This window comes from Triticum dicoccoides, chromosome 4B, assembly GCF_002162155.2.
Source record: "Triticum dicoccoides isolate Atlit2015 ecotype Zavitan chromosome 4B, WEW_v2.0, whole genome shotgun sequence".
In the NCBI taxonomy this organism is placed as follows: Eukaryota; Viridiplantae; Streptophyta; class Magnoliopsida; order Poales; family Poaceae; genus Triticum; species Triticum dicoccoides.
In genome coordinates this window covers 342,313,123-342,328,037 of record NC_041387.1, presented here as the reverse complement: position 1 = coordinate 342,328,037, position 14,915 = coordinate 342,313,123, and positions in this window count along the sequence as shown.

Here is a 14,915-nt window from a genome sequence, read left to right as displayed (position 1 = left end):
TAGAATAGAAAACAATGATGCGGCTGCATTTGCAATTAGAGTGGAAGCAACGTCTACTTCTTCCGAACCAAAGATGAAGAATCAAGAATGCAAGATCAAGAATTCGTAGATCAACAATGAGTGCATGGAGAAGATTTTGCTTCAACTAGTGAGAGCAGTTATGGAAGTTGGAAATCTTCTAAAATGCATACTTGTGGTTCTTGTTTTCTTTGGTCTTGCTATTCTAGCAAAAATTTGGTGATGTTTTATGTATCCAATGTTATTGATAAAGCAAAGAAATGCATTATGTTGGATTAAATCAAAGTGCAAATTTAGGTTTTCTGAACCGGGAGGAGCTGCGCCAGACCAGACCCCGCAAAGCTGACCCATAAAAAAGCATATTCACGGAATATGCTTTTTTACGGGTCAGCTTTGCGGGGTGTGCATCAGCGGCCGTGAGCGCCGGCCCGCAAAGGCGTTTTTCCGCGAATTGCAAACACGTTTTGTGGGCCGGACGGATGCGGGGTCTGCTAGAGTTGCTCTAAAGTAAAATATGGCTATATATATACCTGGCTACGTGACGTATGGGTATGTAATATATACCCAACATATTTCGACCAAAACATACGTAAGATATTTTGGGTTATTTATGTATATGCCTAGCGATTTATTTAAGGTATTAAATACTTAGTGAAAAATAATGGAGAGTACATAAAAATACAACCTCCATTGTACGCAAAAAAATACTCAGCTACGTGACGTATGCGACATGCATGGGCTTAATTTGGGTGGGTATTAAGTGTCCATATCAAACAATAATTAGCAATAATTCTTTCGTCATAAAAATTTAAGGGATTTACCGATTAGTGCTAATACTAATTACACATGCACATATTTTAGTGTCGTCCAACCGTTTCCAGGCAAGGTGCTCAGGCACCTAGGTGTACCATACAGTCATCCTAAACTAAGCGTGAATGTAGAATAGCTTATTCTAGACCCTAATAATGGTACATACAAAATATATTAACATAATATATGAAAATTAATAATTTCTATAAAATAGTAGTAAATTACAAACTTGGATAGTAAAAATATATATTTTTCGGACTACTACACTGTATATACTGTTTTACTATATTTTTTATATGGTGTTACTAGGGGGTGTAGAATAATAAGCTATTCTACACTAAGGGGTGTAGGACGACCATTAGGGGCACCTAGGTGCATGGGCACCTTGCCTATAAACCGTAGGATTACACTAAGATGGGTGCATATGTATTAGTACTAGAACTAATGGGTTAAACGTTGACTCTTTAATTAGGAAAGAATTATTGCTTGACCTCGACACTTAATGCCCTCATTAAATAAGAAAGAGAAGACCAAAAATTAATGATCCATGCATGGTACGTGTATTTTATTGATGTGTTATATTTTTTTACATACATTGTCACGCACTAGTTCATATATGTATAAAAATTCACGTACTAATTCATATACCTATAAAAATTCACCTCGGCACTTACTAATTTATATACCTATAAAAATCATATACGTACTGACATACTAATTCATATACCTAGTCACGTAATAATTTATATACCCATAAAAATCATATACCTAGTCACGTACTAATTCATATACCTATAAACATTGTATACCTAGTCACGTACTAACTTTTTCATATACCTAGTCAATATCTGTTGTATATGTCAATTGTGCTATTTCTAGGTATATCATTTACGGGTATGTCTCAAAATAATTTACGTGTATTAAAAAATGGTGTATCATTTTTTGTGTTATGTATCGTTCAAAGTGTATCAGTTTTATATATATCTTCAAAGCATGCATGTACTAAAAAGGGCATGCGTATGATATGTTAGGTCCATGTACGTACGAAAAAAATCACGTGTGGGTATTAGCATGCAACATACATTCCTCAAACTAAAAAGAATTGTGTGTGGGTATATGTACGTAGGAAAAAAAATCATGTGTGGATATCATCATGCATCATATATATTCCCAAAATTAAAAAATAATTAGGATTACATTTTATATTATTTGGTGACCTTTTGAATAGATATATTAGTCGCCAAAAAGTGTGACCTGGCCTAATTTTTTAATACTAGATACCTTGAAAAGTAAAACATCAGAAGAAGGCATAATATACGTCGTAATTACAGATACAAACATTTGCGACAATTTTTTGTATTATTTGGTCATATCTTTTTTTTGCATGGTTAATTTGGTCATATCTAATACCTTAAAAAATCAAAGCATATATGGATACCCGTTTTGTTTGGAAAGGAATCATTGCAAGGAAAGTAGTCGGATATTGTTTCTGGAAAGCAATAATTGCCTATTAAAGCTGATAGTGCATGCAAATAGAATTTGGAAAAAGTCATATGTCATGGATTGTACATCATTCATCATGAATATCACTTACTATAAAGTGTCCCGTATAAATTACCTATATATATGACTGCTTTTCCTGTACTGTACTCCTCGGAGTATGTACTTCCATCTTCAATATACCTTATGTACACATTGATTATATCTTTTTATCATTCTCAATATACTTTATTAAATATTCTAAAATACCCTCATGCGAGTTTTGTGAAAAAATATCATTTGTGACGTACTTTTTGTAACATATCTTTTTTCACGTAAAACAAATCAGGATATACATAAACCTTTTAAAATATGTAGACTCACATGAATTTTTCATGAAAATCACTTTGGGGCATCTAGTAATTATTGATGAAGTATATTAAAAATAATAATGAGGTATAAAAGATTCGTCTATGTGGTATATGAGTAGTGAGAGTACGTACTCTCAAGAGTATACATCTGGGCTATTCTGTTTCACGTAACATAATATTATTCTGTTACTCTACTTGAACTAACGGTTTCAGGCGTTTGTACTGATCATTTTCATCCCGTCGAACTGATCGTCCTCTCTACTAAAAAAATTGTGATTTTTTGGTCGGAATGAGGCGTGTAATATATCATTGGAAAGCTCTTGACAACTACATTATAAGTCATTAGGATTTTTTTGCAAAATCATCATGGTTTAAGAGCAGTTTTGAAAACCCTATTTTTTCAAAACCGAAAACGCGAACCGTATTTTGGACTTAATTTTCAAACGGTTTATCAAAATTGAGAAAATAAGATGGCCTTGGAAAGCTGGTGAAAATCTACTTCTTCTATATATCTAACATTTTTTCAAATTCTATACGATTTAAAAGTAATTTGAAAAACAGTGAAATTCAGGGCAAAACAAATTTTTCGTGTTTTTTTGCAACCGGTTTGTCGGATTGACGCAAATGATATGACGTTGGAAAGCTATGGAAAATGCGCAACGTTTTTATATAGATATATTTTTGTAATTCCTTACGGTTTAAACTCGAATTCGAATAGGATTAAATTTGATTTTGAACGTGATTTTTTTTAAAGTTTATTGAAATGGGGCAAATAATATACCGTTGGAAAGCTATCGAAAATGCAAAACTTAATTGTGTTTAATGTTTTTTCAAATTCGCAATCATTGAAGAGTAATTTTGAATACAGTGAGACACGTCGTGTTGTTTCCCGTCAGAAAAAACAGAGTATTTGTATTGACTAGTAAATGAGCACGTGCAACACACATTAATATTTAGGCAATATATTATTTGCACGCGAATATTAGGTATGCTACTAAGTGTGTGTTAATTTTCCATGATTCTGTGATTAGTCAATGTGTACGTACAATACACGTTAATTCGGAAGTATATTAAGTGCATGCGGATATTAAGTAGGATATTATTTGCGTGTTATTATGTGATTAGCACTATATTTAGCATGAAATTCAGTGCACGCTAAACGTGTTCAACACTCGATATTGAAGCAGTCTAGATCGTTGAATTGACATGATTTGATGGCCAAGATTAGTTGGATCGGCCCTTTGCGTCTTTTTATATTGGTATAGATATGTATGTGTGTTTGTAGTGATGTACTTTTCATAGAGTAATTTTGAAAGGTTCTCAAAAAAGAGTACTTGCACTGATGTCCGTCTGGCTTCGTACTGAGCGTGTTTTCACAGGAATTCCTATTTTGTTTCCTTTTAAAAGACTAGCAACATACCCCTTTTTCTGTATAGTTTTCCTCGTAACTTTTCAATGGTTTATGGTATCATCATCCCCGAACTTGCTTGGTTTATATCGTTGAACTGAATGGCATTTTCTTAAAAACAAAAAAAATGTTTTATGTGTTTCTTTTTTTAACTCTAACATTTTTTTCCAGTGATGTTCTGGACTTCTCTCATTTTAGATCTTGAACTTTTACCATTTTGAATTTACGTGGGGCAAATAATATACATGCCCTCTAGAGTCTGTATTGATGTGAATCCTTTCGAACTTGCGGGGCTTACATCTTGAATGGCCTGTATTCTTTTCACCGCCACCATTGTTTTATCCATTTCTTTTCGAACTTGCATGGCTTACATCATTGAATGGGATGTAGGTGGATATGTACTAACGAAGTGACAAAAGAACACAATACACATGAACTGATAACAAACTTGCACAAGACTAACAACAAGAATACACATGAACTAACAACGATAACAAATTTGCAGGTGACCGGACAACAAGAACTAAAATGAACTTAAAACAAAAATATAAATGGTGACCATCTCGGCAACATACTGCACCACACAAGAGTGGTGTAACGCCCCGGATTCAATGTGCCAGGTGTCTCCCAGTTATTCGTCGTTATTGCCATGTCATTTGCTTGCGTGTTGCATTTTGCCATGTCATCATCTGCATTTCATCTGCATGTTTTTCAAAACTTGCATCCGGTCCTTTTCCCCGTGTCCGTTTCGCGATCCGGCACACGCGCACGCGCCCCGACACCTCTGAAATATTGTTTTATTAGTGGCCTAAAAATGTTCTCGGAATGGGTTGGAACTTGGCATGCGGTCTTATTATAGTGTAGACAGAGCGCCTGTCAAGTTTCGTCGCATTCGGAGCTCGTTTGATAGCCCAACCGTTAAACATGTAGCGGTACCATTGCCGGTACATTCGTCGGATGTTTTCGGTCTCCGAAAACCGTGTAGGCCGCACTTCTTCCCCTCTCTTCTCAGCCCAAGGCCCTCTACACAGCCCACTAACCCCACATGCAGCCCACCTAGTCCCCCCTCTGTCTGGAGCCGTCCGATCGTGATCGGAGGGTTCGAAACGGAGCAAACCCCCCCAACCCTAGCCACTTTTGCTATAAATGGACAAACCCTCTCCTTTTTTGGCCTACCCTAGCCCCTAGCCTCCCCTAACCTCCCCCAGCCGCCACCTCCCCGTGCCTCCTCGTTTTCAGCACCGCCAGCCCGCACCCACCACTTGTCGCCGCTGACGCCACGCGCTACGGCGAATCCCAGTGCGCCACCTGTCCACGAGACGCCGCTCTGGCCATCCAGAGCCGGCCACGTCGCCGCATGGCCTCCCCGCGCTGCCGCGAAGCCCACGGGCCTGCCAGGACCCAGATCGGGCCCTGAGAAGCCCGCCCGAGCCTGAGTCCTCGACCGCTCGCTCCCCGCTGCACCTCCTCGATCCGATCTGGATCAGAAGGGAGCCCCGCCGCCCGAGCAACCCGCGCCCCCGCCGTCGTACGTCGCCTCCACCCACCGCCGGCGAGCAGAGCCGCCGGAGTCACACGCTGGCACTGGAGCCAGCAGGCCAGTGCTGCCCTCGCCTCCCTCTCTCTTCCTCTCTCTCCCTCTTGCTAACCGCCTCGTCGGCCTCTTCCTTCGCAGGGAGCCGCCACCGCCTAAGTTGCTCCGCCCATCACCGGCGGCCCCCGTCGACACCGGGAATCCCCGGGGCCGGATCCACCCGGATCTACCCGTTTCCGGCGCCTCCCGCGCATCCCCGTCGTCCCCGGCCTTCGTCGGCCCTGCCGGAGCCCACTGCCGCCACCATTACCATGCTCGGGAGCGAGCAGAGGAGCTGCTCCTCACGTGCGCCTCATGGCCCCCGCAACCTCTCTAGGCCCATCAGCGTTCGACCCAACCACCTCTCCATCTGGCCCGCTCGACCTCGTCCTCGACTGGGCCAAGCCCAGGGTGAGCCGCCCCTTATCCCTCGCATGTGCGTGTTTTAGTTACCGTGCGCCCGTCTGTTTTTTCCTGAAAACGGCCGTTCCAGTTATTGCATCATATGTGCTCATATTTGACATGCTATAACTTCATGTGTGCTGCTCCGTTTTGTGCGTGTAATATATAAAAAATGTTCATTCCGAGATTCTCTTCATTTTGTTCCATTGTGCCATGCTTGTTTGAGTTCATCTCGATGCCCTAATAGTCATTGCAAGAGTGCTATATGATGTTAACTGCTGTCTGTTAGCAGAACTTGGTGATTTGTCCTTTTCACTGCATTTTGTATGTGCATCCTTTGAGCTTGATGTCTACATGAGTTTTGAGATACATCATGCCATCTTTACAGTGGTGCAGTCCATGTATTTTTTGTGAGTCTTGTAGTGAGTGCATCGAGCTCGTGAAGTAGGGTACTTGCTGTTACCGTTTTGCTAGGCTGAATCTGCTATATCATGATGCTATGTTAACCTGCTGCTACAAGTCATTCTATGCATAATCTGGAGATATTAACTAAGGATGTTTTGTTATACATGTCATTCTCTATCCATACATACCCCTGGTTGCATTTATAGCCTGCTGTAGCTTGTTGTAATCTTGCTCTCAAATTGCTAAATAATGTTGTTGTCAGCCTGTTAACATTAAGTTCAGTTTTTCCATGAGCTTTGCTAGTGATCCATGCACCCTATGACAATGCTATTGCCATGTTTAGCTTCATCATTATATCATCTTACTTCTGGTCACTTTCTCATGGCATGTATTGCTCTTTGGTGAGTGGTACAAGCTCATCAACATGCCTACTTATCGTTGTTCCTGCCATGTCTGAATCTGTCATATCATTTGCCATGTTTGCATGGATGCTACCATCTTTTCTGTTGATCTTTGAAATTAGTTCAGTAAGGGAGTTTTGTTCTTTGTCTTTAGTATTATCATGACATGCCTTTTTTTTGCCATGTTAAGTTCCTGTAACATGTTGTTTGATAGCTCTAAACATTGCAACCTGATGTTATTTCTGCTAAGTCTGTAAACTGTTATTATTTGCAATCTTGCCATGTCCTTTTGAGCATGTTATATTGTTTTCTGGAGATAGCTCAGTGTTCATGTTTTGTCATGCTTTACCTGTAAATCACGTCCATGACTTTTCTTCTCATGTTGGGGTCCTGTACCTTATTTCTATGATGCTTGCAAGATGCCTAGTTGCTGTTTTGGACAGATTGTTGTTATATCTTGTTTGGAGTGTATGTGTTGAACTGTTGCTCCGTTTTGAGTGTGCTCTATATGAAACTTGCTTGACTTTGCATGTAGTTTCATCTTATCATGTTGCATCCATGTTTTGAGAGTGTTTGCTTGATGTTTGAATGTCTTTTGCATCAATGTCATGTTTAACTTGTTTTGCTCATATCTTCTAGGCCGTAGCTCCGAACTAATTGAACTTTATATGCAACTTGACTAGAATTTCGTGTAGATCATCTTGGTGCATCTTAACTTGCTGTTTAACAACTTGAACATAAGGTTTATTCAGTTCTGGACCAATTTCTAAATTTGCATATGAGGACTTACCGGAATTGTTATATGTTGCTTCCGGCCTCATTTAACCTTGCTTTGGTGTGTTGTTCTTGTATGCATCATCTCTTGCCATGAGTAGCTTCATGTAGCCGTTGTCATGCATCATACTTGGTTGAGCATCATGTCATGGTTATGTGTTGTGTGTGTACCATGTTGTTTGCTTCTTTCCGGTTGTGCTCCTTCTTGTTAGTTCCTGTTTCGTTGCGATCGTGAGGATTCGTTCGTCTACGCTTGGTTCATCTTCGTGGCTTCATCTTCTTCACAGACTCGTTCTTCTTCCTAGCGGGATTTCAAGAAAGATGACCGCTACCCTGGATCTCACTACTATCATTGCTATGCTAGTTGCTTCGTTCTATCGCTATGCTGCGCTACCTATCACTTGTTCTTCAAGCCTCCCAGATTGCCATGTCAGCCTCTAACCTTTTCACCCTTCCTAGCAAACCGTTGCTTGGCTATGTTACCACTTTTGCTCAGCCCCTCTTATAGCATTGTTAGTTGCAGGTGAAGTTGAAGATTGCTCCATGGTGGACAGGATTATGGTTGGGATATCACAATATCTCTTATTTAATAAATGCATCTATATACTTGGTAAAAGGTGGAAGACTCGGCCTTATGCCTGGTGTTTTGTTCCACTCTTGTCGCCCTAGTTTCCGTCATACCGGTGTTATGTTCCTTGATATTGCGTCCCTTACGCGGTTGGGTGATTTATGGGACCCCCTTGATAGTTCGCTTTGAATAAAACTCCTCCAGCAAGGCCCAACCTTGGTTTTTACCATTTGCCTCACCTAGCCTTTTTCCCTTGGGAGTCGCGCTCCCAAGGGTCATCTTTATTTTACCCCCCGGGCCAGTGCTCCTCGGAGTGTTAGTCCAAACTAGAGCGCTGTCAGGACCCCGACTCGATGTCACATCGATCTAGCATGTAACACCTCATATCGCTTTGCGGCCTCACGCACGGTATCCCCACGGGTGTCGCCTTACCTTTGCCCGGGACCGTTTGCGTATTTTGGCACACGTATATGATGGTGTCGCTAGCATCCATATGATAAAGAGCCCGGGCTGACATGGCTAGTCGTAAACCCAAAGTGGCACTAACTTACAGGGACAAGCATTCATGACCCAGCATCGAACGTGTCGGTCATCAGCGAGTGAATCCAGGCTGTAGCACTGGGCTAACAGGACTCCGGTGAACCGGGCTGTAGCGGGCTAGCAGGACTCCGGTATTCATCGCGTGACATTTCCCCGAAGGGACAGACACAGGATCGAAGAAGGACTCATGCCGGCCAGCCTAAGTGTTCCGGAGCAGTAGCAAGCTACCGGGGCTCAGTGGAAGCACTAGGAGACATTTCCCGGTAAGAGAGGCTACTAAGGATAAACAACTAGAGAGTCAGATCCCACACATAGCAATACACATTACACGTACGCATAACATGCAAGTATGTGCTGTACAACATGGCATCACAGCATAACTCATCAATCATATAGATAAAGGCTCAGAAGAGCCATCACAGCATTATTACAAACAGGGGTCACATGACCCAACAGTCAGAGCAATCAAGCAACAAGCGGAAGCATTACATGTCTGAGTACAGACATCTACAAATGAAAAAGGCTGAAGAGCCTGACTATCTACACTATCCGATCAAGATCGTAGCTGAGGTACTAGCTACTAGTCGAAGTCCACGAGAACACTAGTAAGACCGAAGTCTCCGCTGCAAAAACATAAATAAAGCAACATGAGTACAAAGGTACTCAGCAAGACTTACATCAGATCCTATCATACATGCATTTGTATCAAGGGGGTGATGTGGGGTTTAGTTGCAGCAAGCCAGCTTTGACTCTGGGGCTATCCTGTTCTACGACTACCAGAAACTCTGGAGGTGAAACAACGTACACGAGTCCACTAATCACCACACAATACCCTACTATGGACTCATCCCCGTCTCCCTACGAGAAGGCCATCCATAGCACTCACACTTGTCTTGAGCATTTTAGGGTATCCACTTCAAGTTGTCTATGTACCATGTAAGCATCCAAGAAGTCCATAACCGCGGACCCGGCTATTCGAATAGATCATGTTAACCCTGCAGGGGTGTACTTCTTCACACACGCTCTCGCCACTTACCGCCATGTACACGTCATGTATCTCGGCAACCTTCAAGCGGAAGCCTGGCGAGGGTGTCGGCCACGACCTGACTAACCACACAAGACTCTAATCCAGGTTTATCGCCTATTCGGGTTCCATCCGCAAGGAGATCCGGCCGGGGTTTCACTCACGGCCCCAAACGATGTGTGCAGGGTTCCCAAGCCCACCTCGCCGGATGGATCTACGCTTGGTACACCGTGCCACTGGTGCCTAGTCTGTCCCAAGCCCACCTGGCCGGGTGCCACTTGGTAGACTACTAACACTACCTACAAACGCCAGAAACTAGTTGCGACTCCTGGATAGAGATCAAGTTGGTTAATAAGTCGAGAGGGGTCGAGTTACCGGAACCCAATGTGTGGTAGTATCGAGTCATTGGACAACATACACAGAACTCAGTGCTTAAGGACGGTTCCAGTGAGACAACCCACCATGTACTCCTACATGGCCTCTCACCGCTACCTTTACCAAATCGTGTTCACACACTTAACTCTCAGCACCAGAACATATCGTAACACTCCAATTCATTCCCAATGAACCAGACCTGACACAACTCTAAGCAATAGCAGGCATAGCATGGTAGGAACACATCAGTGGCTTCAATCAACTCCTACACATGCTAGTGGGTTTCAACTATTTACTGTGGCAATGACAGGTCATGCAGAGGAATGGGTTCAACTACCGCAGCACAAAGTAGCAGATGAATCATTGTTGTCCTAATGCAATAACTGAGAGCAGGAGCGAGAGAGTAGGGTTTTATCGAAATGAACAAGGGGGTTTGCTTGCCTGGTAAATCAACAAGGGAGGCACTGCTTCACAGACAGGTACTCTGGAACGTCTCCGGAGCAGGACCTATCGAGAAGGAACGGTGCCGGCAATCAATACACAATCATATGCAACAATATGATGCATGAACATGGCATGTAGATGTGATGCTGTTGAGCTAATGCAACTAGTGTTCAATTGGTTTGAAGTCCATTTGAACCAAAGGTTCAAATGCATTTCTAAATTAGGTCTCTTATATATGCCCTAATGTGTTTTCCCATATTCAGCATGTATAAGTTGGTTTTTCATGCATGAAACTGGTACAGATGGAAAGATGGCATTTTTCTGATAATTTTTCATATATAAATTATTTCAATCTGAGCTACGGTTGAATTTCTATGAATTTTTGAAGTTTAAATCAATTTCTGGAATTTCCTGATTTAATTTAAATCCAGAAATCATATTATTGCGCCAGCATGACGTCATCACTACATCAGCGGGTCAACGCGGCTGTCCAGGGTCAAACCTGACGTGTGGGACCCACACGTCAGTGACAGGGGGGTTAACCCCGAGTCAAACCTGGGCTGATTAGCTTTGACTAAGCCCTGGGGCCCACTCGTCAGCGTCAGTAGGTGGGGATTAGTGCCTAATTAGCGGAGCCACGTCAGCCCGCCGGAGTTCTGGCCGGCGGCGACCAATAACGCGGCGGCGACTCGCCGGACTTGCACTACAAGCGGCGTTTGGTCGCACGAAGACCACCGGGGCGTAGCCCGTCGTCGTCCGCATCCAGGGGAGCTGGTGGGGGGCTGCGGGGGCGCCGGAGCTCACCGGAGCAAAGCTCATGGCGGCAGCCGGAGTTCGGGATAGCGCGGGCGTGGGGCTGCAGCTCGCGTTCGAGCGAACGGAGGGCACAGGCGGTAGCTACGAGGCAGCAGGAGCACATCGAGCTATCTACGCGAGGCGGAGGTGCTCGGGGGCACGGAGCTCGCCGGCCATGGCGGACGGCGGCTTCGGGCGCTCGCGGGGCAGCGGCTACAGGGCACGCGCGAGAGAGAGAGGTGAGGGGAAAGGAAGAGGGGCTCACGGCGGACTCGCAGAGCAGGCCAGTGTGCTCGGTGACGTCCTGCGTCCGGCGAATCGACGGCGATGGCGGCGAGGTCGATCTCCGGCGTCGGTGGTGAAGAAGACAACGGCGTCGGCGATGGAGCGCGTCCGGAGGTGCGTGGCTTGACGAGGAGGTAGAGGGGGTCGTGGCAGAGCTGGGAAGCATGTCAGGGAGGCGAGGGGAGGCCGGCAGCTACGGTGATGCCCGTCGGCGGCGGCGGCGGTTCTCGGGTGAGAGGGAGAGAGAGCAGGGGGAGAAGAGGAGGGCGAGGGAGAGTGAGAACGGTGCGGGGCAGCTGCGTGGCTTCGTCCGGGGCATCGAGGGAGTCCGGGGAAGCAGGAGGTGGCCAGCAGGGGGGGGGAGGTGGCGCGCGCGCGTGCCGGCGAGCGTCGGGCACACGCCCTCGTCCTTCTGTCCGAGGAGGGGGACGACAGAAGGCAGCGGGGGTGGGCTGGGCCGCCAGCTGGAGATGGGCCAGGTAAGTGTCCCAGGTAAGTCTCTCTCCCCTTTTCTGTTTTCTTTTCTAATTTTCTGACATTTGTTTGATTTAATAACTATATTAAATCATTTAATTTTATTATGCCAATTTTTGTAGGGGCTAATGGTATTATTCCAGAGCTCTTGTATAATTGGCATAATTTTTGGACCATATTTCATATATATAGAAATATATTTCCAATGCAAATATTTATCGAATTAACCCAAATGGCCAAAATAAATATCCATGAGCTCCTAAAAATATTGTTTTGATTTTTATCTCTGTCCAATATTTTTAGAGGGCATCATGAGCATTTTCTTGGACCCTTTTGGAGAAATTTTTATTTGGGTCATTTTCAAAAATGATTCTGAGGGTTCCACCAATCCTCATTTCAAATTTAAATGAAATTTAAATATGATGCACAAATGGCTAGCTAGCCTAGGTCATACCAGACTAGGGATGTGACAACTCGCCCCCACTTGAAAAAATCTCGTCCCGAGATTCAGGGGTCGACGGAAAGAAAGCGGGGTACTCCAGTCGAAGACGATCTTCTCGTTCCCAAGTAGCTTCTCTCTCGGAATGATGGGACCACTGAACTTTGAGAAACTTGATGTTCTGACATCGAGTGACACGCTCTGCTTGATCAAGAATGCGAACCGGGTACTCTCGGTAGGTGAGGTTATCTTGGAGATCAAGCGTTTCGTGGTCCACTCCGCGGATGGGATCCGAGAAGCAACGCCTGAGTTGAGAGACGTGGAAGACATCATGAACTCGAGAAAGATGTGGGGGTAGTTCCAACTGGTAGGCAACCTCTCCTCGTTTAGCGAGAATACGAAAAGGACCAATGTAACGAGGAGCCAACTTGCCCTTGATACCGAAACGATGGGTACCCTTCAAAGGAGTAACCCGAAGGTAGGCTTGGTCGCCAATTTCATAAGTCATATCCTTATGATGACGATCGTACTGGCTTTTCTGACGAGACTGGGCTGTTTTCAAATTCTCACGAATGGTGCGAACTTGCTCTTCTGCCTCCTGGATCATGTCCGGTCCAAAGAATTGTCTTTCACCGGTTTCTGACCAGTTCAAAGGTGTTCGACATCTTCGTCCATAGAGAACCTCAAAAGGAGCTTTTTTGAGGCTGGATTGGTAGCTATTGTTATAAGCAAACTCGGCGAAAGGAAGACATTTCTCCCAATCCATACCGAATGAGATAATGCAAGCTCTGAGCATGTCTTCGAGAATTTGATCGACCCGTTCCACCTGACCACTCGACTGAGGGTGGAAAGCGGTACTAAAGGAAAGATGGGTTCCCATGGCAGTTTGGAAGCTTTCCCAAAAATGAGAAGTGAAAAGACTGCCACGGTCTGAATTGATCTCTAGTGGAACACCATGAAGTGACACTATTCGAGAAATATATAAGTCAGCAAGCTGACCAGCAGTGATACTTTCCCGAACAGGAAGGAAGTGAGCCACTTTGGAAAGACGATCAATGACTACGAAGATAGCGTTATTCCCTTTCTTGGTCCTGGGAAAGCCGGTAATGAAGTCCATACCAACTTTATCCCATTTCCACTCAGGAATAGCTAAAGGCTGAAGGGTGCCAGCAGGCCTTTGATGCTCTGCCTTAACGCGACGACAAACGTCACAGTTAGCAATGAACTCAGCGATTTCTCTCTTCATCCTAGTCCACCAGAACCTCTGGCGTAGATCCTGATACATCTTAGTACTACCGGGATGAATCGTGAGAGGAGATTCATGCGCCTCCTTAAGAATCAGTTGTCGAAGATGTTGCTTCTTGGGGACCACCAGGCAGTTCCCAAAGAAAACAACACCTCGATCATCTATAGAGAAACTACCAGCAATACCCTTGGCAATGTTTCTCTTGATCCGGGTAATCCCCGTATCATGCTTCTGGGCTTCTATGATAAGATCCACAAGGGTAGGTTTCGCCACCAAGGTAGAAAGGAATCCGTGAGGAGCAATGTGAAGATTAAGCTTACAGAATTCCTCATGGAGAAGTGGTTGGCCTTGCTGCAACATGAGATTGTTGCAATAGGATTTACGGCTTAGAGCATCAGCCATGACATTGGCTTTGCCTGGGGTGTAGGTAATCCCTAAATCATAATCTGTGATCAACTCCAACCATCGTCTTTGCCTAAGGTTCAAATCTGGTTGGGTGAAGATATACTTGAGACTCTGGTGATCGGTGTAGATCTCGCAACGTTTACCAAGGAGGTAATGTCGCCAGGTCTTGAGTGCATAGACTACGGCTGCAAGCTCTAGATCATGTGTGGGATAATTATCCTCATGTGGATGCAACTGTCGAGATGCATAGGCAATCACATGACGATCCTGCATAAGAATGCAACCTAGTCCCTGTCGTGAGGCGTCGCAGTAGATAATAAAGTCTTTAGTGAAATCCGGTGGCACAAGTATGGGGGCAGAAGTCAGGCGCCTTTTCAGTTCCTGAAAACTGTGTTCACACTGTGGGGACCACTCAAACTTTTTATCTTTCTTGAGAAGTTCCGTGAGGGGTTTGGCTACTTTGGAGAAGTTTTCGACAAAGCGGCGACAATAGCTGGCTAGACCAAGGAAACTCCTAACTTGTTTGACTGTTTCAGGTGGAGTCCAATCGAGAACGGCTTGAACTCTCTCGGGATTGACAGCAATGCCCTTACCAGAGATTACGTGGCCTAAGTAGGTCACTTCTGGCAACCAAAATTCACACTTGGAGAACTTGGCATAAAGGCGGTGCTCTCTGAGT